The following is a 27,738-nucleotide window of genomic DNA, read 5'->3' as shown; positions in this document are numbered from 1 at the left end:
AATTATATAGGTTTCAATTGTCCCTAAATAAAACGTTAGTATCGTAGAAAATGTCCGCAAGTATTGGTTAGGCATTCAACATGTGGAGAGGGTACAGACAAATGTTATAATCAGAATTCAAGAATTTTGTTCAATATTTAAATACACATCTTGATACAAAACAAAGAGTATCCTTACAGTGCAAGTATCGAAGATAATATACGAATTCTTAGATAATAAAGTCGACCGACATTGTCATAAAATTGATTTGCCACGTACGAAATTGATAAATCAATTGATATCGATACACCGTCAGTATTATGTAAGTGTATGTTACACTAGTTTCATTTTTAACTCGCATGTAACAGGTATTTTAAATAATTCATACAGCTTTGCCAATGTTTACACAGGGAACTTCACTAATTTTATTTTTGACTCAGAAATAACAAAACTTTTTTAATAATCTATACCCAATATTTACGCAGGCGTCTGGAGAAGAATAATACTTTAGTTTCTCGTAAACTGTGGTAACAGAAAAGCAAGGTGAGCCGAAAGGTATCACTTCGAGAGGTGAGCCTTCGGGAAGAGGACAATCGTGAGATCGTCATACTACCGGCGTGCAATAATTCGTGAAACGGGATCGAATCCGATTGTCTCGTTGCGCATTATGACGACCGGGCGACCTAACGAAGCACAAGGTCGGCCAGAACCGACACCGAGAATTTTTCCTTAACGCCAGTAGAACACTATACTCGTGGGTGTGTTTTAAGTATCCGTAAATCGAGACCCAGAAGTTCTTACTCCTCTCCCGGTCCGCCTCTGCGCGAGATATCGCGATACGAGATACTATTTTTTTTCTCTCCTTCCTCTTCTTCGTAACTCGAGTGGAATTACACGAGGCGCGTCCGTGTGTCCTTGCAGACAACACCCACGTTGCGTTACGAACACTTGCACTCCGCGCCCGATGCCGTATACATTTTTATTATCTTCTTTTCTGCACCGACGTCGCTTTAATGCGTAGTTTACTTTTTACCTGCGGCATTTACCTACAGCGACGTCCGCGACCGGTGGTACAGCCTGATTTTGCACGGTTAAGGGGGCCTGCACTCTTCGAGAATATTTCCGTCGTTACGAATCGCGTATGGACGCACAGGAATATGAAAGTATTTCCACGCTCCGTACGTTCGAAGATGCAAAGAAATAGGATATCGATACAATGGGCGCGTTTATAGCGATGAATCGCGCGGTTATCCGCACGAACGTACGCTCGGCTCGACGCGAAGTCTAATTTCACTTTGTAATTCCCATTACAATTTTTGTCGAACGGATAACAAGCCCATAAATTGTTTATCTTTTATTCATTATTCGATAGTTTTATCTACGTAAGAATTCCGCCCAACTCTGCGCCCAGACGTTATTAACATTTCAACGAGGCATCGGTTATTTTCAATTATAAAGCACATCGCCGCGACGGGACGCGCAAAAAAAGGAGAAATAGAAACACGAGTACGAATTTCCATACGGGCCGATCTAAAACGGTTCCATAAGTACACGCGGACGTGGCAACGGCACAATCAAGCTCGTCACCTGTTAGGGACAGGTGCAAACCGGCTAAAAATTACGTTGCATCCTGCGCGGAGACCGGAAGGACCCGAGGCGTGTTTTATTGAGGAAAATGCGACGGAGTAAGGTGAGGCCGAAATCCGAACAGCTGCACAGTTTGGGCGTTCTAGCCGCTTTTTAAGGTAGCTGTACCGTGGATGTATTTGACGAAGGATTTTAACGAAACTTCGCTTGATTGTTCTTTGATTAACCCTTTAACGGCGGGACAATGTTTGCTGGACATTCTAAAAGGCGTAAAGGTGTGAATTTTTAAAAATATATCAGCTTAGAGGAAATGATAAGACGGAACTTTTTTATATTTACAGTTTATTTATAGAACATTTAGTTTCAGAGATAAACATTGAACACTTAGAAGACCTTTTTCTTGAACTTCAAATTTGGAACGAATTTCTATCTTTTCGATTTTTATCTTCGAAACTAGACGTTCAATGAATAAATTGTAAATACAACAAAGTTTCATCTTATCATCCCTTACAAGCTGATATTTTTTAAAAATTTATTCAACGAATATAAACATGTCTCTGAGCCCACTTCTCGATAATATTTTCCATTTAAACCTTTCGATCGTTTTGGGCACGTATTAACGTTAAAATTAATAGCTCTAATTTTGCAGGAATATTTTCTTATGTATTTGTAAAACTAGGTACCTTACAAAGTAGCGGCGCGTAACACAGACTTCAAAAATCATTAAAATAAGACCACCCTAGTGTAGATATACATATTTATTTATCATGGAAGTGTGTGAGAGAGCAGTAAGACTGTTCTTTTACGAATATTTCCAATTATATGTTTGAACTGTCTCGAAACAACTACCTTAATCAGGATGGCGTGAGACAAAGAGGAAATAGTCACCGCATTATCCGTTGCTCCGACGACATTTGGCCCGCGGAACGGTAGCATTTAAACGAGGGAATAAAATTTTGCCTTCGGAGGCTGATTAATGTTTTCGAAGGCAGTTAAGATGAGCGGATAACGCTGGAAAGACTGCTGCCTCGGTGTCTGACAATGATGACTATTTAACGGGCTGTGATCATAGTTTTATATGGCGCGTAAAGACAAAGGGCGGACAAGTTAGAACGATATTAACACGTTGATCGCCGCGACAAATAAATTTTTATTTGTTTATTTTTAATAATTTTTTTCATTGACTATAGCCACGTCAAATTTGTCCTTCCTCTAGGGTTGACACGATAACATCGGACCATGTGTAATGGCTCGCTATTTTATTCAAATCATATGTATAATAAACCTCAGCAAACAGATCTTCTATTGAGTTAATTGTTTTCAAGAAAAAAAATTATTGAATATTGCTACGATTTCCACGCATCCAAGTTGGCTTCTCCCGTTAACGTTTCGAAAATGTGTTGTACCTGTATTCAACATCGGACAAATTTTTGCGTAATATAACTTGTCTTTACCGTGCCAGGTGTAACAACGCGATTCGAACGTTCATCGGATATTAATACCCATAAGAAGGCTGACATCACGAATCGGTTTTCATTTAGATTTACTCGAGGACAAGATAACGATCTCCGGTTTACGTACCGTCCCGCCAAGATTGCCGTCGTTTATTATAGCCCGTACCGGTTATATCGTTTCATTAACGTCGATCGTGGTGCACGCCGTACAAAATGATTACGTTATTATCCGCCGTTAAATCGCGATTAACAGCATCCGCGAGGTAACTCAATTAAGCGTCCGATCGAGTAACGGAAACAAATATCGATTCGTTGCGATGGAAGTCAGGTTTCTTCGCTGAAGAAAAGTTAACAGGAAAAATTGATTCTGAACGTGAATCGTTGAAGAAAATTAATTTAAACACGAGTCGTGAATTTTGATGAGCTCGAAAGGGCTCATTACTAAGCAAACACAGAGAGAGAGAGAGACCATCACTTGTTTTTATAAATTAATTTTATAGCTAAATGAGTTATGTGGATTTATAGGTATTTATACATGACTCTATAGGATTTAAAATCTGCACACGTTGGAGACTCCAACTGAATAAAATGTTAATTAATACTGCATCCAGAAAATTTTCTTTATTCTATATGTATCTAGACATTAGCGACAACCTGTACAATAAAGAGTCAAATCTTGAAATAAAGAAAATCTTGTTTGAAACATCGATCGCCTTTCAAAACGCAAGATGTCAACAAAGAAGATGTCCGTAATTAATCTATTAATTGTACATATTCGTACCCACGAGTCTGGTCAACCATTCTACGCTACGAAACCGCTCGAAAGTACGTTCTCCCGAACCGGGCACGAAAAATATATTCCCCGCGGAACGAAACACACTGATCCAGGGACGAATAAACATGTCAATTTTATTTGAACGAGTCGGTGAGTCCCCGTAAGTCTTAGGTAAATCCAGATAAATCTCCGCTCGAGGATCGAAATTTCCGTACAAAACGAACGATCGAGAAAAATGCAAATGCAGCTTCGCTGGATCTCTCTCGATCTCCCCGCGTGATTTCTCTGCGCAACGTTCCCAGACGAGTCGCTGCATAAGGTAGCCGAAGTGCGAGAGCGGACCACGAGTTCGCGTTTCGTGCTCCGTTGATGATGATAGGGCGCGTTACGCGTGGGCGGTTCGTCAGTGTTTCCTCGACAAAGGGGAGCGCGATTGTTGGCGGTTTGACGTGTGATCGATCCGTTGGATCGGTGCTCGATCATGATTTACGTCCTCATAAATAATGGGCCCCCTTCGCGCCTCCATACAATCCTGTCGCGAGAATCCGCGCGCGCTGTCCGATCGGGTCGATCGACGTTCCAGCAGGTTATCGATCCGTCAAACTGTCGATTCTTCCCCCGCAGCACGTAACGCGGAGAATAGCAAAGGGAAACGTGTCATAACTAACCGTGCCGTGTAAAACGTCACGCGTGACGTCACTTTTCTCTGCCATTAGTTCCCAGTGGGAAATCGTGAACAATAGTTGCCACCTTTTTGGAGAGGAACTCGTAACAGATCCCTGTTTCTACTTTGTTTCGTAGTTTCATGAATGTTTGAATGTTTCCTGGATCTCCACGAGGGACTGACGCTCTACAGATAGCGTTTTCACTTCGACAATCGAATCGAAATTTATTGGAGAACGAGACGGAAGAACTGGGAGCAATCCCAGAGGTACAAGACTCTTCTCAGGAAACATATTAACAACTGAGCAAGTAGGATCGTTAATTTGATCGAAAAGAAAAGCTAACAGAATCTAGAGAATTGTAATCGAACCACTTACACTGCTAGATAAGCCCTTTGACAGCGGGACAATTTTTGCTGGTAATTCTGAGAGGCATGGAGATGTGAATTTTTAAAAAATATCAGCTTATAGGAGATGATAAGACGGAACTTTTTTATATTTAGAGTTCGTTTATAGGACGCTTAGTTTCAGAGATAAAAATTGAAAACTTAGACCTTTTTCCTGCAATCTCGTAGTGGTCTGATCTTGTTGCTGATTTCTTAAAGAAAAAAAAAAAAAAAAACAACAGTCGAACAATCGAATATAAACAAAACTATCAGCTTATAGGGAATAATATGACGAAACTTTTTTATTTTTACGGTTTATTCATACGACGTTTAGTTTCAGAGATAAAAATTGAAAACTTACGAAACATTTTTTTCTGAAATTCAATTTTTACAAAGAACTTCTAACTTTTCGATTTTTATATTCGAAAGTAAGCGTTATAGGCTGATATTTTTTGGAAATTGACTTAACGAATATAAACGTTTCTCTGACGATGAACCCATTTCTCGAGGGCATATACATACATACGATTTTTCGCGCTCGAAGGGTTAAAATGCAAAGGATTAGGAACTCGTGCAAATAGTGTGATGAAAAGCATGAAAAATAAAAATCACGCTCAATTTTTCCATCGTCGCACGAGAAAAAGTCCTTAACGAAATAGAATCGCATAAAATAAAAATGTGCTTGTACTCCGTGAATAATGTACGTTAATCTGGCACGAGCAGTAACGTTACGAACATGCAGTACCATCGGAATTAATTTTTAACGAACCCTGAATATTTCACGTCACCAACCCGATGTAATCCCCTTAACTTAATCCATAGTCGGCTCAAACTCAATTGGCCGCCGAGAGCCACTTTTCCGACTGCGAATCACCGCATACAGGGCTCTCGCTTTCGCGCCATATCTCTCTGCTTACAATCGGGGAGTTTACCGCGGTTGCAGGTACGCGCGCAGAAACTTGAGAGAACGCTGTCGGTGCAATCAAACGACGTAGTGGGGGAACAAGCCCTCTGTGGCCTTGAGCAGTCTGTTGATTTTGATCCCATTGTAGCGCGAGTGGGAAGTATAAAATGTGTACACGGTGAAATCTCGGCTAACGACGTTGAGGTATTTGTCTCGGATGGCGCAATCGCTATGCAGTTTTCGTTCGGTTTGTTAAAGCTTTCTCTGTTACCCGATTGTTTACAATGCTTTCTACCATCGACAGAAGTACCAAGCAGCTTGCTCGGTTTTTTTTTTAAATCATACATCGCGATACAATTATTTCTGTTCTTCTTGACATTAGTTTGCCTTACATAACTCCTTAATTTCTGCTTAGTTCGCGTTATCGTAACTCTGTACGTTACATTTACGTTAGCCTTGTTTTTTGTACACGTCTGTTGGGGCCCACCGGGCCCCATCTACCTAGGGTACCTCGCGGTTGCTAAGCCCGTACTGTAGCTGCATATTGGCATGCTACAGCCCCTGAGGGTTTTACAAAGCTGTGATAATAACTTAGATTATATTGAAACTAATAAACTAACAAAATTCTTATCTAGCTTAAAACTTCAACTGACAAGTAAGAAATATTATGTTGGCACACGTGAAATATCGTTTTTCTTTTAGATGAGAAAATAAGTTCCTCTCACGATGAACCAATTATGACAACTCTAAGATTGGTCTGCAACTCGTCAAATGTTTATGTGCATAAATAGTAAAGAAAAGGTATTCAATAAAAAAAAAAAAAACCTCACGATTTGTCACGTATGTAAACGATAAATCATGTTTCCCAGTGAAACGTGTTTCCTCATTCGAGTCTGGTACCTTCTAACAATCAAATATTGAAACTTGAACCTCCAAACAAGAACGAATAAGAGATCTCAACGTTTATGCCATTAAATAGTTATTAAGAAACGCTTTTGCACGTTCAACGCGAACCATGATTTCATTAACCAGTTTAGATTGCAATTCCTTTCGCATCAGCGCAAGGGACGCACTCTTCGCCCGCGGCGCACGAATCGTTTCAATCAAATTAATGTTCCCAATGAGGGGACACTGTTCCATTCACTTTTTCGCCGTCTGCGTAATCACGGAATCGTTGTTGAAGATAATTGTCATCGAATCGGTTTAATTGGATTAATAATTCCTGGAAATGGCGCGATCAGCGGAACAACAAGAAAACCGACATCAATGATACCGCCGTGCGGTCTAATTATTCGGGCTGAACGCTGTTAATTGAATTACACGATAAATCCAGATAATCGGGCATCAACGGCGAGTAATGGCGGTGTGATTCCTTAAGTAATAATTTCTTATGGCGTACATTGTAATTGATCGTGAGCGTGCATCGCAACCGGTTACGCTGCCATAAACGACGGTAATCTCGTCGGGAAGCGCGTAAACCGTAGACCGTTAACCAGATCGTAATTCCCGTCCGACGGAGATGAAATGGAAACTGATCCCTGATACGAGCTTTTATGACTGTTTATTCGCTCGAAAAAAATAAGTGCCCGAAGCGCGAGCGCGATATTTACGATTTCGATGGATTCAGTTTTGCGAAATCTTGAGTTGGAAAAGCTTCGATTCTCTGCACTCTTTCTGTATAAAGCATTCGATTTAAATTTGTGAAATAAAATAACGATTTTTAAGCCGTTTTATCATTAAAAAAAAAAAGTATATTTCATCTATATTTGTATTTGCCTTTTGTGAAACGTACTTGCTCTATACCTTAACAATGTAACCAAGAGTCGAAGGTGTAAGAAAATCTTGATGCAGTAATGCTGGAATCTTGGAATATGTAAAGTAAATTCTGAACGTAACGTATAAAGTGTAAATGAAATACTACGCGTTATTCGTTAATTCGATCGGAAATTCACTCGGAACGCACAGCTGTCTTCGCTGGTACGCGGGAAATTTCAAATTTATGCGTTCCCGCTAGTAGGCTGTTTCACGAGTATTGAATTCGCGGAATTCGAGCACAAAGCTCCGTTTATTAGAGGAACATTCCGGCTGCTTGTGTTCGTTACTTAACACAAGGCTGTTTGGCACTTAAGAATAATTTATGACACTGGCCTCTCCTCGAGCGAGTACACCATCTGGTCGTCGGTTTAGCTGTTACAGAAAAAAAGCTGGAGTAAGAAACGCAAGGAAAAATATTCTTGCGTCGTTCGCTGAATAAAAATCAGATTACACGTGGGCGAAGGCTTAAATTGGAGCTGATTAAAAATCGTTCTCTCTCGGCAACAATTTTCGCTTTATCGTATTAAATTTCTATTTTATATAGGACAAAGTTTACCAGTCGACATTAGAAATTCGTAATTCACAACGTACTTTTTATTTCTTTTAAAAACGTTAATCAGGTCTAGCGTTGTTTTGACATAAACACATCCAGCCATTACTAATTGTATAATTAACGTGCACGTTACATTATTGTCACAGAGTTACGCGTTTGCTCGTCCTTGGTTACATCGTCGTGTGCCTGAATAATGCTTGACGTGTTTAGATAAGTTAGCCATACAAGCTGTCTTTGTTTTGTCGACGTTTCTTGATTATGAATCGACAATGCACAGATATTAAAATGGGAGTTAAACCAACGTTACAAATAATTCGATACCTTTTTTCAGAGATACTCTGAATTTCGGTACTTTTACTTATTAATTATATTTCTGTACATCAAGTGGCTACGCTACCGTGAATGGAACCAAAGTCTCGCGATCGTCTCCACCCCCTCCCCCTCCCACCTCCGAAAAGAATTACCTGGACGAAATGAATTTACCGCGAGCCAGGAATACCAAGAAGCTGGAATAAGGGATATATACGTATAGTTGGGGACGAGGTTCGAAAGCCGTCGACGACGGAATTAAAACGCCTGTTTTGGGATATTCCGACGGAACCGGAAGCCCGTGGCGGCGGCGAACGTGATGGAACAAAGAATAGGAAGCGAGGGAGAAACGGGAAAGGAACTGGAACAACGGATGAAACGGATTCGAGTCTCTCCGCTGTTCGAGATGACGTCATAAACCTTATTTATATCCGCGCGTGTTTGAGGCGTACAGCGGTGCCGTTATTCGGGGCACACCTCGTTTCAGTTTGCGCGCGGATGCGGGCGGAAATACGTGAATACACACGCGCGTACGTCCGTGCTTGCGGCTAAACGCGCACCGCTCGCGCGCCTCGGCACGTCCTACGTACGAGGATTGCGTCATGCGGCAGTTGCGTTGTTGGGTTACGAAATCTTGGAAAATGTACGAGCCGACGCCACTGGGCGCACGATACAATTCGAGTCCCCCGCAATCCGTATATCGACAATACCACGTGAGAACACAGTGAGTCCCAATAGTATTCCCCGACCGACCATGCTCCGTTTGCAGTTATGAAACGTCCGATTACTCGTTCTCCGTAAGTTATCTTCGTTTCGCGTCATTGTCGTTGCGGTTGCAGATGCGATTTACGATTAGACTGCGCCGTTTTATACATTTAGGGTATAAATGAATAGAATCAATACTGGCTGTAAGAAACGTATGCAAAACGAAATAACGTTATTGTAATAATTGTAGAATACATTCAACATGCGTTGTGTATGTTTCATGTATTTTTCTATGTTATTAACCAAATGTATGCACATATATGCAAAACAAAATAACAATATTATTATAACAATTGTAGAATATATTCGACGTACGTTATGTATATTTTAGACATGATTTCTATGTTACTGTACGTCGTAAATGCATGAAATCCGTAGTCTAATTGTGGTACATCAATTTAAAGATTGAAATTGATTGTTTTCAAAACATTTTGTTTATTTGTAAAACACTTTTCACGTAGCATATGCAATGCACATTATGAGAACGAGTACAGCAGATATAAATGAATAAACTGTATTGAAAAGTGATTTCTTATAATGTTCAATATGTATACGTTGTCAGTAATAAGCAATAAATCGATTCACTTGCGTTGTTCGTTCGAAAGAAATTCTCGAAAAGTGAATCTATCTTCAAGCTGTTACTATGATGTGTCCTGTAACGTATGCCGCTTCCCGTTTCACAAGCTTTACTCAACGAGATCGCCTAATTATCGATGATACTATCATTAAGGAAATTATTCTTGACCTGCTCGCAAAGTTTTATCCAGCAACTAAAGTTACAGTTCGCGTATAAACACAGCTATATCCATCAGTTATATCCAGTCTCTTTCTAACGCACAAAAATCAGTAAATTTGTATAAACGCTCTCTCTCTCTCTTTCTCTCTCTCCACTAATTAAACTTCTTCGTAGAAAAGTTGGTCTGCAATTCTGGCTGAGTTTCAAAACCATTCATTCGAAATAATTTTCGCTGAATTCCGAACGCTGCGACCCCTACACGAGAAAAAGCTGGCTCTACGGAAATAGAGAGAGGCCGGGTCGAGACGAATCCACAGAGTGTGTTGCGTTGGCCAGAGATTGTTTCGAAAAAATAAAAGGCAAAAATTAAGGACAGGAGGAAATTAGGTTACGCTTTCGCGAATCGCGGCCGGTGGACGTTTGCGTTTGTGATATTACAACGTCTGGCCATACGTGGTGGTTAACGGGAAACAGAGGAAATATAAAATGAATTACGACTGGAACGGACACGTTGCGCCTCCCATTCTTTATGTTTAATACAGGAAAAATGCATATTCGCGTTTCGCGTGGACGATGTTTTAATCTTGTTTGCATCCACTACGCGCACCGACGGTGTAACACAAGCTTCACCTACGAGCCCGCGAAAGTGTGATTTAAGTATGGCGTAGGTATTACCATAATTAATTCTAACGAATAAACTGGTTTGGTCTGACTTCTCCGTAATTTTGTGGATTTAAGCGGATGAAAGAGGAACTAATTACGAACATGGGATAAAAAAAAAAAACATTCTATGGATATGAATTCAGTTAACATTCGATTTGCTTTTACGTTAATCTGTACACGTCGCGTAAAGTACACGTGAACGTAGCATAAGGTTGAAATAATTGGATTAGGATATCGGCCAATGCGATGGTTACAAATTGTGCCCGACTTCCGCGATGTAACGAATCCAGTTCTAATTGAGACACTTTGGAAACGGGTTTTTTAAGTTTCGTTCGAGTGATCGTGAATCACTGATTTACATACAGTGTCTGTACAACCGGACGCTTGATTCGATAGACCGTTTCTAATATGGCCATCCTATAATATAGGGTGTTACCCTATATTACGACTACGTTAGAAAGAGAAACGTGCCAGTTACTTATTAAAAATTAGTATTAAATATTACTAAATATTATTAAATAAAGAGCGATTCCTAAATTTTGTCTACTAATAATACTATTATTCAGGAAGTGTACAAAAATATTTTTGCGCGAGTTCTATACAATTTATTTATCGATTTATATTAACGTTAAAATAGCTTCTGTCGATGTATTCAAATAGTTTGCTAAAATGTATAAGAGAAATACGTATAAAAAAAAAATGTTGAATGAGTCACAGGAGAAAGGCACTTTAGAAGCCAAAGGTTTGATCGAGCGTTGATTACAGTATTCGTTCTTCGTAAGTAGTATTTTATGGGATCATGTACGAAACGGAAAACAATGGCAAGCTATTAAGCCGCGACGCCACGAAATTCCAAAGAGCAATATTACAAATTGCATGACGTATCGACGGAACGAACCGATTTACAGTGAATTATTCAGAACCGTCGGAAAACTACCATGCCAGCAGACGTAGTCGATACAAAATTATTCCTGTCAGAAGAAGGTATTCTCTTTGTTCCCTCTAGTTTGTTTTCCGTCCGACTGAAGAAAATTCGATTTCATCATAAGCTACTACCCTCCCGTCCTCATCCCCGCGTACTTCAATGCTCTCCGACTGTTGCCCCTTTCTTTTTCCCGCGTATTCTGTTATGTCGTAAATAATAGGAAGGAAGAGTATGAAATTCCGAAACGACACGTGCGTCCTACAATTTCGTTTCCAAACGTTGCGTACCATTATATATGGTTTATTTTAACATAAGAAACCAATAAGACACAACGCGTTCGCTTCGCTGTCGGACGGTTTGCGTGCAGAATTGTATCTACACATGACGTAGCAAGGGACTTGTGCTTGCCTCGTGAATTTTTACATCGAAATGTAGTTCTAGTCCAGAGAAATCTACGAGAGTAGTATAGAAATTGCCTCGTCCGATCAATGTATTATTTAGAGTGCACGTTCAGGCAGACAAAAGGTTTTCCAAAAGGGGTTTCAGGACTACTATTTTTTCACAAACAAAATACGCCAGATACTTAAACATCTTTCACGTTTTTGAGTCACGCTCAGTTGAAGCATGTTAATGCGTACTTTGAGCATAGACTTGAGAGACATTAATATTATTTTGCAAAACAAGCACGAAGTACCTCGCGTAGTTTATTTTTATAGAAATACAAGCACTGCGTGAAATGCGAAAAATGCAGTAAATCAATACAAACAATGATGAGGTTAATTTGCAAATTGGTTAATTACGTTCCTGAAGATTCTAAAGTGATGTGTTTCAAGTTTTCAACGTTTCTAAAGTATCTTTAAACGTTCGCGACTTTGAAGGTATTCAGGAGTTTCAAGATGTTTGAAGTTACTTGAAACTTGAATCGTGGTATGAATTACCACTCTGATTTTACTAACTGTGCATTTAAAGTGGATCGATAGAAAGTCAAGTGTATCTAATAACAGTAAAGCAATTGCTGAATCTTCTCCATTACCTTAAACAAATTTGTTAGTTTTGTTTGTAGAACTTCTTTCTTTAAAACACAACATTACAGTAAAATTCTTCTTTTAAGAGACGCGTTCGTCTCAAAGTAAGCTAAACGGAGAAATTAATGGAAGGAGATGGCACGTTCGATACCTTGATCGAAATCGCGAGGACTATCTGTGGAGAATGTGTATAAAGTCCACCTACACGTTTGTGTGTACTCGGGAAATTGAAAACTCGAATGTTTCTTGTGGTTTCTTTCTTTTAGATTTGCTCTCGCGAATTCTTTCGGTATCTGCTGCTGCTTCAAACTGCATCAAATTTGTAGAAAGAACTTCTACGGTACTCGAGGGAACTCGAAACATGAGATACGCGCTAAAACGATATTCGCAGTTGCCTCGTGTGGCGCGCATTTTTATGGGAATTTTGCCGGAAGATAAAATATTATACAATAATATTATATATTATATATAATATATGCAACTGTTTTAATAGGATATCCTAAAGAAAAATGGCGGCACTTTGAATACTGCGTTATTTAACTTCGCCCTCTATTATTCTTTTTCTATTTACTCAATCGTGTTAAAGTTAAGCGAAACCCGCTGTACCAGTCGATGACCGACACAATTATCTCATTTTCTCTTCAAAAGTAGTAGCCACGACGAAACCGCAGACTTGTGGAATATAATTCGTGCAATGGGATCCCAATTGACTTCAACATCGTGACGAGTACCGCTCTCGAAACGACGTCGATGATCGTCGAGTTTCATTTAAAAATTCGCAACGAAATTTCGAGAAAGATGCTTAGCGAACTGTTTGCCGATCGAAGATACGTTTCGGCTATTAATCACTCGTATCTGTTCCTTTCAATGGAATTTCTTCGGATACCGATCGCTCGTTCTTTGTGCTGTCGTCTTCGCTTGTATAAACCTTGTCGCGTGATTTGTCTCATTGCGAATACTCGCAGCGATGAAAAATGTTCCCCGGCCATTATGAAAAATATTACGAACGGAACGAGTCCGTATTATCGGCAGAATATTCCACTCGTCGCGATCGAGCAGACCGCTCTTCCCTCCCCAGAATAGAATAGAGTAAATCCAAAGGCAGATTACGTCTTTCAGCGCGCGTTTCTTGAATACGGTAAATTACCTTTGACGTTCGCGAATCAATTGCCATCCGAATACTTAGACTTCGTGCGGTCTGTCGAGAAAATATTTAATAAAATCCGCCGGGGAAGTTGAATTAAACGATGCTCCGAAGCATTTCTAATGGTACTCCGTCAGGATTTATACGAGCCCTTGATATTTATGAGGCAGTCATAAATTTCCATAACCACGAGAGACGATTTAAACGCAAAACGTTGTTTGTGTCATTTATTTCCCGTTAATACGTCCTAGACTTGTATAAGTAATTGAATAATATCCTTTGTAATCTACTCGTTTTCATCTACGTTAATTGTCTCCTTTCGCAATTATACTCGGTACTCGTAAGTATTCTTTATTTTATCTCGATGAAAAAAGTATTTTTACGAATCCTATTGTAAGATTTACTTTGAAATGTCTGTTCTGAAAAATGTCTACACTTCGAATCGTCACTCTTATTCTAATCCAATGGCATATACTACGAAATGGTATACTGAAAGCATGAACCCTTTGACTGCGGGACGATTTTTGCTAGAAATTCTAAGAGGCGTGGAGATGTGAATTTAAAAAAAAAAAATATCAGCTTATAGGATATGATAAGACGCAACTTTTTCTATATTTAGAGTTTATTCATACGACGTCCAGTTTCAGAGATAAAAATTGAAAACTTACGAGACCTTTTTCCTGAAATTTAAGTTTTCCAGCGAACTTCCAACTCTTCAATTTTTATTTTCGAAACTAAGTATCCTATGATTAAACTGTAAATATAAAAAAGTTTCGTCTCATCCATCTCCTATAATTTGATATTTTTTCAAAGTTGATTTAACGAATACAAAACATTTCTCCGAGCACATTTCTCGAAGGCGTATATATACGCCCTTCGCAGTCAAAGCATTAATTCTCATTGTTACTTCTGTCGTTGTTTCAGATAACAAACGTGGAATCCCCGTCTGAAGACCACACCGATTTGTGAATCCGGTAAGCACTTGAAATGTAACACGAACATAAATTATTTTATTTTCAGAATCGTACAACGTCGCCTACGTAACCTACTAAAAGTTGACCTCAATTAAAATACCATGAGCTTCGTTCTTCGTTGCGCGATACGCAACTTACCTGCGAATATTAATCATCGCTTTCGCAAAAATTACAACTTCGATAATCCAAGCGACGTTCCAAAATAACGTTGAATACATCTCGCGTTATTTAAATGAAAACGTTACGAAATATATCAGTATCATACCGAATAATCATCGCTTCATTCGCGTTCGTTCGATAATTTATAAGAGCATCGCTAGCGTTCGTTCCACATAATTTACCATTTTTCTGCAAACAGCACAGTTTCCTACTCGCAATTATCGCAATCGTATTTCGACGATAAATTTGCCTTCGTAATTAATGCAAATTTATTAATACGCGAATTATACCGTATCCCTCCAAAAAAGCCACGATTTATCCTTAATCAGATTATGCGCGGTGGGACAAAAAGAAAAAAACAGAAAAAGCGGTGAATATTGAAGTAGTAGGTACCTGAGCGGATTAAATTGAATTGTATTTTAAATTCATTTCATAATGAGCGCTGGTAAAGCGATCGCGGGAAGAGCTGACGAACTTAATTTTCCGCTTCTTTCTCATCCCCGTAAGCAGTTAAAAATGAACTCTCGCGTCATTTAATGGCCGCTGAAAGTGCGGTTTATTTAGTTTCGAAACTTAACCGGATTGCGTCATCGGAAAAGACCCGAGATAATTCTCTGTAAAGTACAACGTAGTTACGACACGCGCTCGGTAAGCACTGTTCAATTGCCGCGAGTAGTTATTTTCCCGTATCGAGATATTTCTTGCTGTCCTGGCAATTTCAAACTATTAGCAAACACCAGTCGCTATGTAACCGAACGTTTTGCATTTGTTGCATGTTTTCAATTTCTTCTTAGGTTTTCCTTGCGGCTTCTTACAGTTCCGAGTTTTCAGAACCTCTCAAGCCAGCGTTTCCCAATGTGGAGCCCACAGGGGCCCTCAATGATTTCCTAGCGATTTCTTCCCAAAACCTTTCATTTAAGTTTCTTTAGTGAACATCTCCATTTTTCGATATTCAAAATTGTTACAAACACATTCTTAAAAAAAAAAAAAAAAACTTTGCACACAGAACTGAAATAATCAACGACGTTCACAGTTTCGTTCTTGGCAACGGTCGGACCGTAATCTCGATTTCTCAACAAACTTCAATTTTCCTTGGCCGAAGCGCGCCGAGTGGTTTGAATTAAAGCATCGGAGTAAACGCAGATCTTCGCATTAAATTATGGAAGAGCTGTCTCCTCCCATCTAATTTTCCTTTCGCCGCGAGTTAAGCTGACGCTAGAAATTAAGCCCGGCTCTATAAATTCATTGGAAGGTAATTCCACTTACAGTTAACATAATTCTCGGATTTTCCTCGGCGAAGTGGGATCGGGAACAGTCTATGGCTAGCCTTCGGGGAGGGTCACTGTCTCTCCTTGGGGGATCAGAGTTGGTTTACTTTAAGTCTCCCAGGAAGAGTTCTCCCGAGGTATGCAGTATCTTGTCATTGACTTAACAAATTGGATATTGAAATCAACTACCCTGGGCTTGGTCGTCTTAGTGTTAGCTACGCTTCGGCTGCGATTTCTTCCAGCGATGGGATCAAGCGTGCTTAGCATTCAAACCCGATGAGGTGTAGTATTAGTATAATGAAGTAATAATAGTGTAGAATATTAAGTAATAATGGTTTCGACACCCCACAACATAAATAAACTTCTCTTCGTTTCTTCACTCGACGTTCCACTTTCAAAGACTAAAAATCAACAAAATTGAAACCAAGCAAACGAATGAAAAGCGGTATCGTAAAGAGCAAAAGATTCTCTTTCAAGACGTATGTAACACTGCGTCGAAATGCTTGATGTCACCTGATATATTCTTATTTGAAGAAAATCGCCACCGATTCGCGACACAGAAGTTTCTTTCTTTCTTACATCACTGAATTGTATACCATTTTGCTCTATTACTGTTCTAAAATAAAATCTTAGCAAACGTACAAATTGAACCTAAATAGAATTTCATTTTACTCTGCAAATATTATAAATATGAATTTTACTTTCAATATTTTGTTATACTATTCCATACTGTATGCATTTTGCAGTTTCTTGGACATTTACATTTCCTACAAATGCATAAAAATCCTCGGTCTAATCATGAATATGTGCACGTGTGAAGTTTGAACGTGTACATGCCCAGCAAACGGATCTTCGCATACTTTTCTCAGAAGGCACTGTACGAGATCACTCGTATTACATACAATTTTGATTATTTTTACTTGCAAAAAAAGTAGTGTATAGTTTTAAAATGTGAAGAAATATGTGTGCAAAACCCTTTATAAAAATTCTTTATAGATTAAGAAAAAGAAATCCTCGAAAAGAACTAAAAATTGATACTCTAGACTAGTAATACCGCCTTAAAAAAAAAAAAAAAAAAAAAAAAAAACATTTGTGAAAATATATTTAGTCCTGACATGGTGCCTAATTGACGGAAGAAAATTATGGTACCGTAGATTACTCGTTCGTTTTCGATCTACCGAGATTCCATATCACCGGAAGCTCGCATTCGGCAAAGAGCTTGCGATGACAAAGGCCTTTCAGTCGAACGAAGGACAATCAGTCGCAACGCGTTGTATCACATTGTTCATGCGACGAGTGTCTCACACAGAAGGGTATACAAGCGAGACGAGCATTATCGATCCGCGTTCCAATGAGAAATAATACATTCTCTGGAGAACACCGCTGCTCCACGATCCAAAGAAAATGCGCCAAGCCTGAGAATATACTGTTTCGGCGTTCTTTCATGGAATACGAGCAATCGCGCCGCCTTTTTCAGCTTGTCGGCTGGTCTCAGACGCATCCATTTGTATCTCGACCTTTCACCTGATATCAGTTCATTTGACGGTCGCTCGTGTCAATTGATATTTCAATCGAAGGAAAAACATTTCTTTCGTTTGGATTTCTTAAGACGTTTGTAAAGGACGTCGATTTCCGAAAAGTTATTCAAATGACTTTTCAATGAAAAAGAGTCTAGGAGGTTAAGGATAGGCGATCGGTCTCCACCCAATTTTCATTGCTATTATGTGCCGTGCAATGCTTTTCACCTAAAACATCATCCCACAAAGTTTCAGACCGTTACCAACACGCTTAACTTTATTATTTTTTTTTCGGTTACTATTTCAGATATTTAAATTCTGCAAAAACGAAAATATTCGTACTTATAAACTGCATCTTGTATATTTTTTCAGGGCATTTTTTTTCATTGTTAAGTATTGAAAATAAATAATTTATTTTTGCGGGTGGTAATTGCAAACAACCTTGTGAGTGAGATCTACCAAAAAAGTCAGGAATGATGATCGGTTATTTAGCTGACACGTGTAAAAGTTTCAGAACGGTCGCAGTCCTGAGACATGGTTAAATAATTAAAAAGAAACAAAAATCCCATGCGTTTATGCGTAAAATCCCTATTTAATTATTTAACCATGTTCCAGAACTCCGACCATTCTGAAACTTTTACACGTGTCAGCTAAATAACCGATCATTATTCCCGATGATGTTTTAGGTGAAAAGCGTGTTGCACGGCACATAATAGCAACGAAAATTGGGGTGAGGCTTGATTCCCTATCCTTATCCTGCTAGACCCTTTGTCAGATATTTAAAAAATTGTAATCTATAGATATAGAAGATAGATTACATGTGGAACTGATTACACGTGTCAAATATTCCGAAAATTGTAAAAGCTAGACGTAAGTCGTACACGTGAGCTTACAATCGACCAGGTTAGTGTGCAAATACTTTGATGACCCACGGTAAATAGGACAGGCGCCTGCGGGTTTCACCCTGTTCTCCTCGGCCCTTTCGGCCTTCTCATCTCGTCAGTGTACTCGAGGTCTTATATATAGCGCGTTTATCGACCGGTTCTTGTCTCGTCGCGGATTAGAAAGAACGGTCCTACCGTGTTCAAGCGTGATTCCAGTTCCTCGATTGTGTCTGCCGGTAATCACGGCACCGGATTTCTTTCCGTCACGGAACATCCTACCGTTTTACCTTTTACGGGCTCCTCGCATTCGCGTTGCGATCGATTAGTTTTCTATCGGGCCTTTAATCCTTGACATCGGTCAGGATCCCCGACCGCCAGGACCAAGGCGAACTAGTTTCCGCGTTAACAAAATTTGTTGTTTTGAATCTACCTGGTGTATTAACAACAGTGATATAGTCTAGTGTGATATAATCTTACTTCTACTCTAATTATTTTCCATATATTTAGATGGCTTATTTTGCCTCTGAAACTCGTATTCGGAGCAGCCTGATCACTGCAAGTCGAAGTACCATTCGATGCTATCTCTATCTCCTTTTTTTCAACTGTTAAAACTGTCTCGAGTGCCCAAAAACAACATCCGACTACGCACTCTAACAAACTAAATAACTGACTAACTAAGTCTCGATGTGTCAAATTTTCGTCCATTATACCTCTGCCAAAAACTTCGATAAGTCGAAACTTCCATTATTCAAAGGTCTTAGCTCATACCTTGAGAAAGACGAATAAATATACCGTGTATTAATTACAACAGACGTTTAGAGTAGAACCATTAGAACCTCGTTATCAACAATTATGAATACTAGGACTATTCGTGTAATTCTTTTATACGAGTATAAACTTGGGAATATGACGGTGAAAGTTGCTGGAAATGTAAAATTATCATTCGGAGGAGGCTATGCGAATGTTGGAACAATTGAACGCTGGTTTGGGAATTTCAAGCCTGGCGATTTTTAATTCCCTGCCCTCTGTGTGTAGAAGGTATGCAGAACCTTATTGAAATATAATAGACAAAATGAATTCAAAATGAATTTAAAAAAAATAAACAAAAAACAGAGTTATGTGGAAATTATTTTGATTAAATATGCAACGTTTTAAAAGCATTTCGTACAGTTAAATTATAGTACCTACTTGTTACACAATTGAAGAAATAGCCAGGATTACCGGTTCGCAATGTGTACCTTGAGATTAAAATTACACCCCAAAATGTTCAGAGCACAGCCCCGAAGGTGTTTGCGATGCGCGAAACCATGTAATTTTATGCTCGCAATTCAAACGCTCCGAGACCCCACTTATTACCGCATCAAACGCCTCGCGTTTCAGCTTTACACGAGGTCGGAAAGTTATCAAAGCTAGAGGGAAGGGCGTGTTTCTTCCAGACGAAATGCGTTTGTTTCGATCGGTTCCAGTTTAGCTGAGAATTAAAGAGGAGGAACAACGAGAGGAATAAAAAAAAAAAAAAAGAAGAATATCGTTTCCCGAGCGTTATTCCAATTCCTCGAGTGCGTCTGGTAATCACCGCAACCCGGATTCCTCTCCGTGGATTTCTTTCTGTCGCGAAACATCCGAGAGAACGATACCGAGCCCTCCCTTTATATTTCCCTTACTATCGCGTTACAATCAATCGCTTTGTCTCGTCGAGTTTGCAATCCCTTTAAGCTCATACTCGAGTAACAATATACTTGCGCAGAACGTCCCGTAGAATCGATGCGCGATCGTTTCTCGGCTTCCGCGGATAAAATAAAGGGACGGCTCGTATTCGAACGCTTCGAACGCGGAAAATTGACACGCTTCGCGGATGGGCTGCGTGACAACGAGCACGTCAAATTTAAACGCTCCGAGAGAGAACATTGAGGAAGAAAGTTGTATTCCGCCAATTTCTGTTTCTTCTAGCGGTAAAAGAGGATTGGACTTGCACGTGCAAGACGTGCAACTTCCTCTTACTCGTTACAAGGTAACAACCTGTAGCCAGTAACTTTGTTGTTAGGATACTTTACAATTTTTTACTTACTACTTCTCTTTGTAACTTTGTGAGAAAAGATACAGTAAGTATATATTACGTTATTTCTAGAGTAACCATCTCCAGGAAAATGTCGATATCTTCTTTTTTCATACCGGATACACGTAATTATGTGTTACCTTGTTGTTGTTTTCAGTTTTTCAATTTTCAATGTTTCTTAATCTTCTTCTGAAACGAAAATGTTCCTTGAATTGTTTTCATCGATGTCAAGTCATTACTTGAAAGTAATTAAAAAAGTGGTTATAATTACCTTTTAACAGTTTCGCTTGGGACGAAGATAAGTAGCCGTTCGCTGGGAGCTACAATTATGATATTTTTTTTTAATGAAAAATTTCTTACAAATGTTCTACTATGATTATTTTGAAAAACATATATTTGTGGTAACTTATTTTATATATAATATGATTGCCGAACAAAGAAAATGAAAACTGAAAAGTAATAAAATCAACCATATATTTTCGATCCGCACATGACAAGGGCTCGATTGGACGTACACGTGCGTCAGCCGCAGCGAAAGTGTTAATTACAATTATATATTTTTAACTACTTTAGAATTGAGATACCTTTCAATTACTTTCTGGGTAGTTATAATTAATTGTTAAAATGTAATTGAATTACTCGGTAATTAAGAATAAGGTATTGCATAATTACTAGAAGCAAAGTAATCAAGAATCATTTAAACAACTGTTTTCCAATTCAAAAGTAATTATTCCAAATTGTAAAAGGTACAAGTAAACAAAAGTAATCGTTAATTTTATATCTCTGATATTTGGCCACCTAATGTGGTTTTTCTCCCGTGAGCATGTCGTGCCCTGGAAAGCGTCAAATTCTACGAGTACGGCGGAATTGGGTCGGCATAAAGAAGAAGGTAAAAGCAACGAGCAAAAAAGTATTCCATCCAGCCGAAACCACGGCGTCCCTAGTGTAATGCACGAATCGTAGGAACTGGCAGCGATTACATAATCATAGCCTAGTAAACACGTACAATGAGAACGAATCGTTACGTGCAGGCCTGCTTGGCTCGTCTCTCCGCTGGTAGGTGCAGTGTCTGCGAACGAAAAATCCGACATGGTACTCGTGGACGTTCTAATGCCGTGCCGTGGTCGGCGAGCTGAGAGGGTTTCATCGTAGGCTATCCACGCTCGTGGGAATCAGGGCTTTTTATCGGGCATAGTCTGCTCCCTCTCTATCTCTCTTCCTCCTTTCGTCCCTACCCAACCCACCTTTCTCATCTCTCTCCCTTTTCTCACCTCTTTCTCCTATCCCCCGTTATCCTCATCCGACGACTCTCTTTTCATCTCTCCTCTTCCTCTTTCACCAGGCCTGGCTTTATACGCGATACAGACTTTCCGCGGCATTATGTGGGTATACAGCCTCCTATCTAACGACCCTTATCCAATTCTCGCGTTTTCCAAAATGTTTCCTTCTTTTTTTTTTTTTTTTTTTTTTGCAAACCCTCCCCCGTTGTCCTGCATCCTCTATTCTTCTCTGTTAGTTCATCTCGATACCTCTGCGTCCTCTCGCTGTTCTCCACGGTCCGCTACACTTTTCTACGTTTTCACCTGTTCCATATCCGCTCTCTTCCGAAACACTCTTCGTTCGTTCAACGCGTTCGTCGCCGCGTCATCGTCAACCAGAAATGGGTGACAGGACTTTTCAGTATGTAACTAAAGAAACGACTCGGAATATTAATTTGGATAGAATTTGTGAATGAAATAGGTTAAAATATTAAATACTACGAAAAATGATTTCGACGACTGATTTTCGACAGTCTCGAGACGAAATTTCTCAAACGTTGTCAACCGTGCTTCCTCACACCTATAATTACATCGTGAAAATGATTGTTAACCCTTTTGCGATCGTATTAAATTGAAACATGGGCGTCGTACAGATCGGAATTAGTTTCCGAAGAACGAGCAGCGATATATGCATGATTGTGGAGGATGAACATGATTTATTAATTCGTTTGTGAACTTCGGATATATGTTTACGCAATAATGCGTATTAATTTCAATTCATGACAAACTACCTTCATTATCGCAGGCACCTCGATCACTGCGCGCGCTTTCACCAATTTCCGTGCAGTTACCGAGGTTCTACCATGCTCGGATAGCTCCTCGTCACTCGGAACACCCCGTATACACGGCTGTACAGAGCCTTCGTCTTTCTCCTTCACGACCGCCACTTTAGAATCTAAAGTTTACATCCGCCGCTCTGTGCTCGCACCACGGCCACTGTCCCGTTCTTTCTCTCGCGGTGCGGTTCGTTCCTTTTCCCCGCAACTACCGTCGTCATCGGTATTAGTTTCAGTTCGAAACTGACTAACTTCTCCGCAGGGAAAATCCGAACAGGCGGCGCGACTCGTCCCGACTTGGTCTCATTCGAGCCGGCTCGTGTTTTCCCCGCTACTTGCCCGCCAGTTTCTGAAGTACGATTACGATGCTGCCCCGAGAAATCTGTTTATCGCTGAAAAAGTGCTCGGCCGCGTGTTCACGTGAAATTGAACGTCGAGTGGCACTCGGTGGTGCGTCGAATCCGCGGCACGGGTAACTTTCGAGCCGAGAATTTCTTCCATCGCGGTCGTTTCCTTTTGTTTGCGTGCCTCCCCCCTCCCTCCCTCCCTTCCCTTCCCTTCCGTGTCCCTCTTGTTGGCCCGGAGCTTACTCGAAACGTTTTTATACCGTCGTAAACGACACAGGCCCGCCAACAGTGGGAAACCTTTATGCGGAGTTCAAGGAAATTTGTCATTTATGAAAGCACCGCTGGCACAAGAATAACGTGAAAGGCCAACCGTCTGTCGTAAAGAGGCTTCTCCAATCGAAAGGTTTCTTTACGTCGGTTCGGGATTTGCTCTGCTATTGACTTTTAAAGAAGGGATAGAAGCGATTCTTTTAATTGCGACTCGGTAACGAGGCTTCGCTGGATTCGCCCCCGTTCGATTCAACGCTGTTCCGCAATTCCCTCGCCCGGAGTACGTTTTCAATCGCATACACGTACGGTACTCTCTCGCTCTGTGTTAATTTTATGCTACGTTCCGCGACAGCTGAACCACTGGAAACTACTCAATTTTCGATGGATTATGACTCATGCAAAATTTACGAGTGATACGATCGTTTTCGTCATTTTTATTTTTTTTTTTTTTTTTTTTTTTAAATTGTGCAGATTTGTTGTAGATCCACGCAGAAGTTCCAGCTATTTTTATCATCAGTTCCCATTCTATTTTTTCTGACCGAAAATACCTCTCGTATACATCCTTATGTGTGTCATTTGTATCTCTGTTTATCCCTATGAAACCCTATTTATAAATATATCTTTAAAGTTACGGTAGCTATAACAGAACGGTCACAATAATCAGTTATCAGTTACTTTTCTTCGCAAACGAATTCATTAAGACCTCTACGAGAAACGTTTATAAGGGCAAAAGTTTCGCGTGTACGGATCACCAAGCAATCTGCCGACAGGAGAGTTCAAGTACCACCGTGCGACACGGACGGATCGTAATTTGTTCACGAAACGCAAGACTTTCTTTCCGCTCGTCTTAACTTGCTAACTTGCGTCCTCTTTTCCCTCGTAGTTCGCCTGAAACCACGGCTGACCAAAACACACCGTAGACGGCATCAGTTCTTAATTAAAATGCAACCGTCGTACAAATATCGTCGGGCATCCTTTCCTTACGAGACAAAGATGGGGAGATAAAACGCTTCGCTCGGAACGTTGAACTTAGAGGAAGAAACGATCCTACGGCTGATTTCGGGTAGTCGCGGACATGACCGCAGCCCTCGAAGGGAAAACCGAGGTTATCATGACCGGCATGACAAATGACGATCACAATATTCTTTCCTTTATGCGGAGAACAGGGGCCCTTTCATCTTTTCGACGATCTTGGTCAGTCGACTTTTGGAATGCTAATGAAACGTGAGACCAGCGGCCCACGAATCGAGCGTCATCGACAATTTCGAGGTCTAGTCGGTTGCAGGCGGCTTGGAAAATTTGATTTTTCATTCTTTTTCTCGAAATATTATCACCGAGCTGCGAATTCGATGCATTCATGGCGTACGGTAATATGGAAAACGTACAAGAAATATATGTGATGTATGTTGAATTTATTCTACTATTAAGATAAGAACATTGTTCTTTCGTTTTGCATAAGTGCATGTATCTTTTCTACAATTAATATAATAATGTTGTTCTGCCATTCTGCGTAAGTGTACATATCTTTTCTGCAATTGATATAACAATATTGTTCTGACGTTCTGCATAAGTGTACTTATTTTTTTGTTATGTTTAGCATGTATTTATTATCATATATTATACATTGAACAATTATTAAAGAATGTTGTTACCGGAATAACGAATTGAATTCAGCAGTGAATAATAAATATATGATTCTATTACAAAGCCACAGTTCGCTTTCTAACTTAATCATATCGGAATCTTATTCATAAATTAAATAATCGTTAAATCTCTTTACCATATAAATCATAATGTCTAAATTACACGTAATCGCTCCAAATACTGAATCCATTCTAAAATTAATAAATGGCAAGAAATTTAACCAATAGAATCCTTTAACTAAACTCTTTCTTCAATTACGAGAAATGAAATTTTAATGATCCAATAAAGTACTTTATCCTTTATCCGAATATCGTCCAACTTCCCAATGGAATTAGCCGGTGTTTGCTTTCCATCGTTGCCGCAGAAATCCACCATTTTCGAAAAATCCCAGTTGCAATTTCCCCTCCCCACCCCACCGCCACCTCCACCACCACCACCACCCCTCCTCCTCCACCCCCATAATCCGAATTCGATCGAGAACAGCGCACTAGATTAAATCCAGCAAATACGGTTACGAGCCCGTGCGTGGCGATTAGCCCGTTCAGAATTCGTTTGCTTTACGGAAATCGTATTTCCTCGATCTCGTCGGGGCTAGAGATTGCATTCGAAAATCAATAGAACGCAGGTATTCCGCGAGAAACGGGCTCGTCGAATCCCGCGGTCGCACGGAGCTACGTGTAGCCAGCGATTGATAAAAAAACTTGAAACTTCCAGTAATAAGATAAACAAATTGAAAGCTCAACGGATCTGATTCACTCTACCGAGGAATTTAATATCTGCTATCGACGTTTTAGTTCGTGCAACGATAGACAGGAGCTCTGTTGCGATTCGTGCTTCGATCAGTTATTTTTACAAAAGAGAATGAATCTTGTATTGGGTATTCGAAAGAGTTCGTGGCGTTTTGCGCTCGATCAAGACAGGAATGCTACGCAGGCTTATGAAGAAATTTGTAGTTTTTACGGACAAGATGCTCTATCAAAATTTTGATGTCAGAGATGTATCACGCTGTGGTCAACCAATGACAGAACGATGCGATGAAATCATGCGAATGGTGGAGAAACGCCACGAACTTTTTCGAATGCCCAATATTATTACGCTTCGTTAACCTTCCCTCGTAATTGTGTGGAAAGAAGTTGAGCATAAATTGTACTTTGGGTCCGCATCGCTTTATGAAATCCATACGATTTTTAAGGAAAACAATTTTATTCGAATATTTTAGCAATATTTTCTTGTTATTCGTGCTTTTATGTGCATCCAAATTCTTGTGTCATCCGTAGAAACTAATAAAATATATGTTGAATCACAATTCGAGCCATGCTAATGTGAGTTGAGTGATTTTTTTTAATATCCGATACGTTAAAGTTTGCTAAAACTTTGATCGTTTCTCAATGCACTCTCGGACCATAACTGGAATTTTCCGCGGACAATTTTCGCGCTCGTATCTCGCGAGCGCAACAGCTTACACGATCGCTTAGCACGAGGATTAGAATTCATCGAAAAACTTCCGACTTTCGTTGGCGAAAAGTTGTTGAATCGCTTTAAATCGTGGCCGAACTATATAGACCGGGAGCAAAGAGTGCCAAGGCGCGGTAGATAAACGCAGAAGGCTGTTCATCGAGCCCAGCTACTTCAAAAACGAGGTATCAGGATCACCCCGTCAACCCTCTGAAACCGATATCAAATGTCTTGGAGTGACTCAGCTCGTTCGACCCCCTTGCTTTTGGCAAAATCGATCGTTCGCTCTCTCTTTCTCTCTCGGCAGATAGGATTAAAGGGTGGAACGATCGCAAAGGAATACCGTGGACGCGTCGACCTCCAGATTCTTTTGCGCCTCCATTGCTGGCGATAACAATGATCGAGAAACCCTACGTGTAAACGGTACACCCAGGAAGCAAGGGAAAAGAAGGGAAAAGCTACTGAATAAGTACTGATTTGTATAGGTGTAACATCAGGTACATCAAAAAGTAATGTCGTTTCTTTTACGCTAAATTCAAACAAATTTTTAATAAATTTCTATTTCTAATCATTTGTGTAATCGCCCTCGTTATATCAACAGCCTTTGCCACCTAGTGTGCAAATTTTCAATGCCAGATCGATAAAAATCAATGAGCTGATGAGCGACGTCCAAAAAGATTGCTACAATTTATGAAATCGTAACTGCAATTAACCTCTTAAGCTACGATTTATGCTTGATGATCAAAATGTGATGTTTACATTTAGCCTGAGCGATACACCACGAGCAATGGGTAACTGGTAACATTCATAACTCCGCCAATAGAAATCGTAGAGACTTTGCTCTTTTTTTAATTCGTGCAGAAAAGTTTGTACTCTGCGGCATTTTTTTTTTTTTTTTAAAGAAGCTGGTGGGAAGGGGAATGGCGGAAATCAAAGTATGACAAACTCTGTTCGTAGTAGAGACTTCAAGCTTTGAAATAAAACAAAAAATCTCATACGGTCATTTCTCGCGGAGTTATGATTATTTAAAGTTGACTGAAATTCTAATAAAAAATTTTTGTTGCGCTAATTTTACTCAGTGTATGTATCTGTTTCAACTAGAGTTACAAATGATTGAATATAGAGACAGAGAATTGATTTCTACACCGAATATGTATTTTTAAAGATCTGTCGAAAAATCTACAGGATCATTTTAACCTTTTCGGTGCTCTGCGCGAGTATACTCGTGAAATTATTTTGTTCTTGTCGTGCTCAAGACGAGTTAAATCGCACGAGCTTATTGTTAATGAGTTAATGAGTTAACTCGTCTTGAGCTCTTTCCTATTTAAAAAGCTCATGCTATTTAACTCGTCTTGAGCACGACAAGAACAAAATAATTTCACGAGTA

General features: G+C 39.8%; 1 long non-coding RNA gene across 3 annotated transcripts in view; it reads left to right on the top strand.

The window, feature by feature from the left end:
• LOC128887234 (uncharacterized) overlaps positions 1-27,738 on the top strand; it is a 62,473-nt gene that overhangs the window by 28,250 nt on the left and 6,485 nt on the right. For all 3 annotated transcript variants that reach the window (XR_008459988.1, XR_008459987.1, XR_008459986.1), the window contains one exon: positions 14,607-14,656. This is a non-coding gene — a long non-coding RNA (uncharacterized LOC128887234). The remainder of the gene's footprint in view (positions 1-14,606; positions 14,657-27,738) is intronic.

Source organism: Hylaeus anthracinus, unplaced genomic scaffold (assembly GCF_026225885.1).
Source record: "Hylaeus anthracinus isolate JK02 unplaced genomic scaffold, UHH_iyHylAnth1.0_haploid 11985, whole genome shotgun sequence".
NCBI lineage: Eukaryota > Metazoa > Arthropoda > Insecta > Hymenoptera > Colletidae > Hylaeus > Hylaeus anthracinus.
The sequence above is the reverse complement of the archived record's forward strand: the minus strand, read 5'-3'. Positions and strand labels throughout refer to the sequence as shown.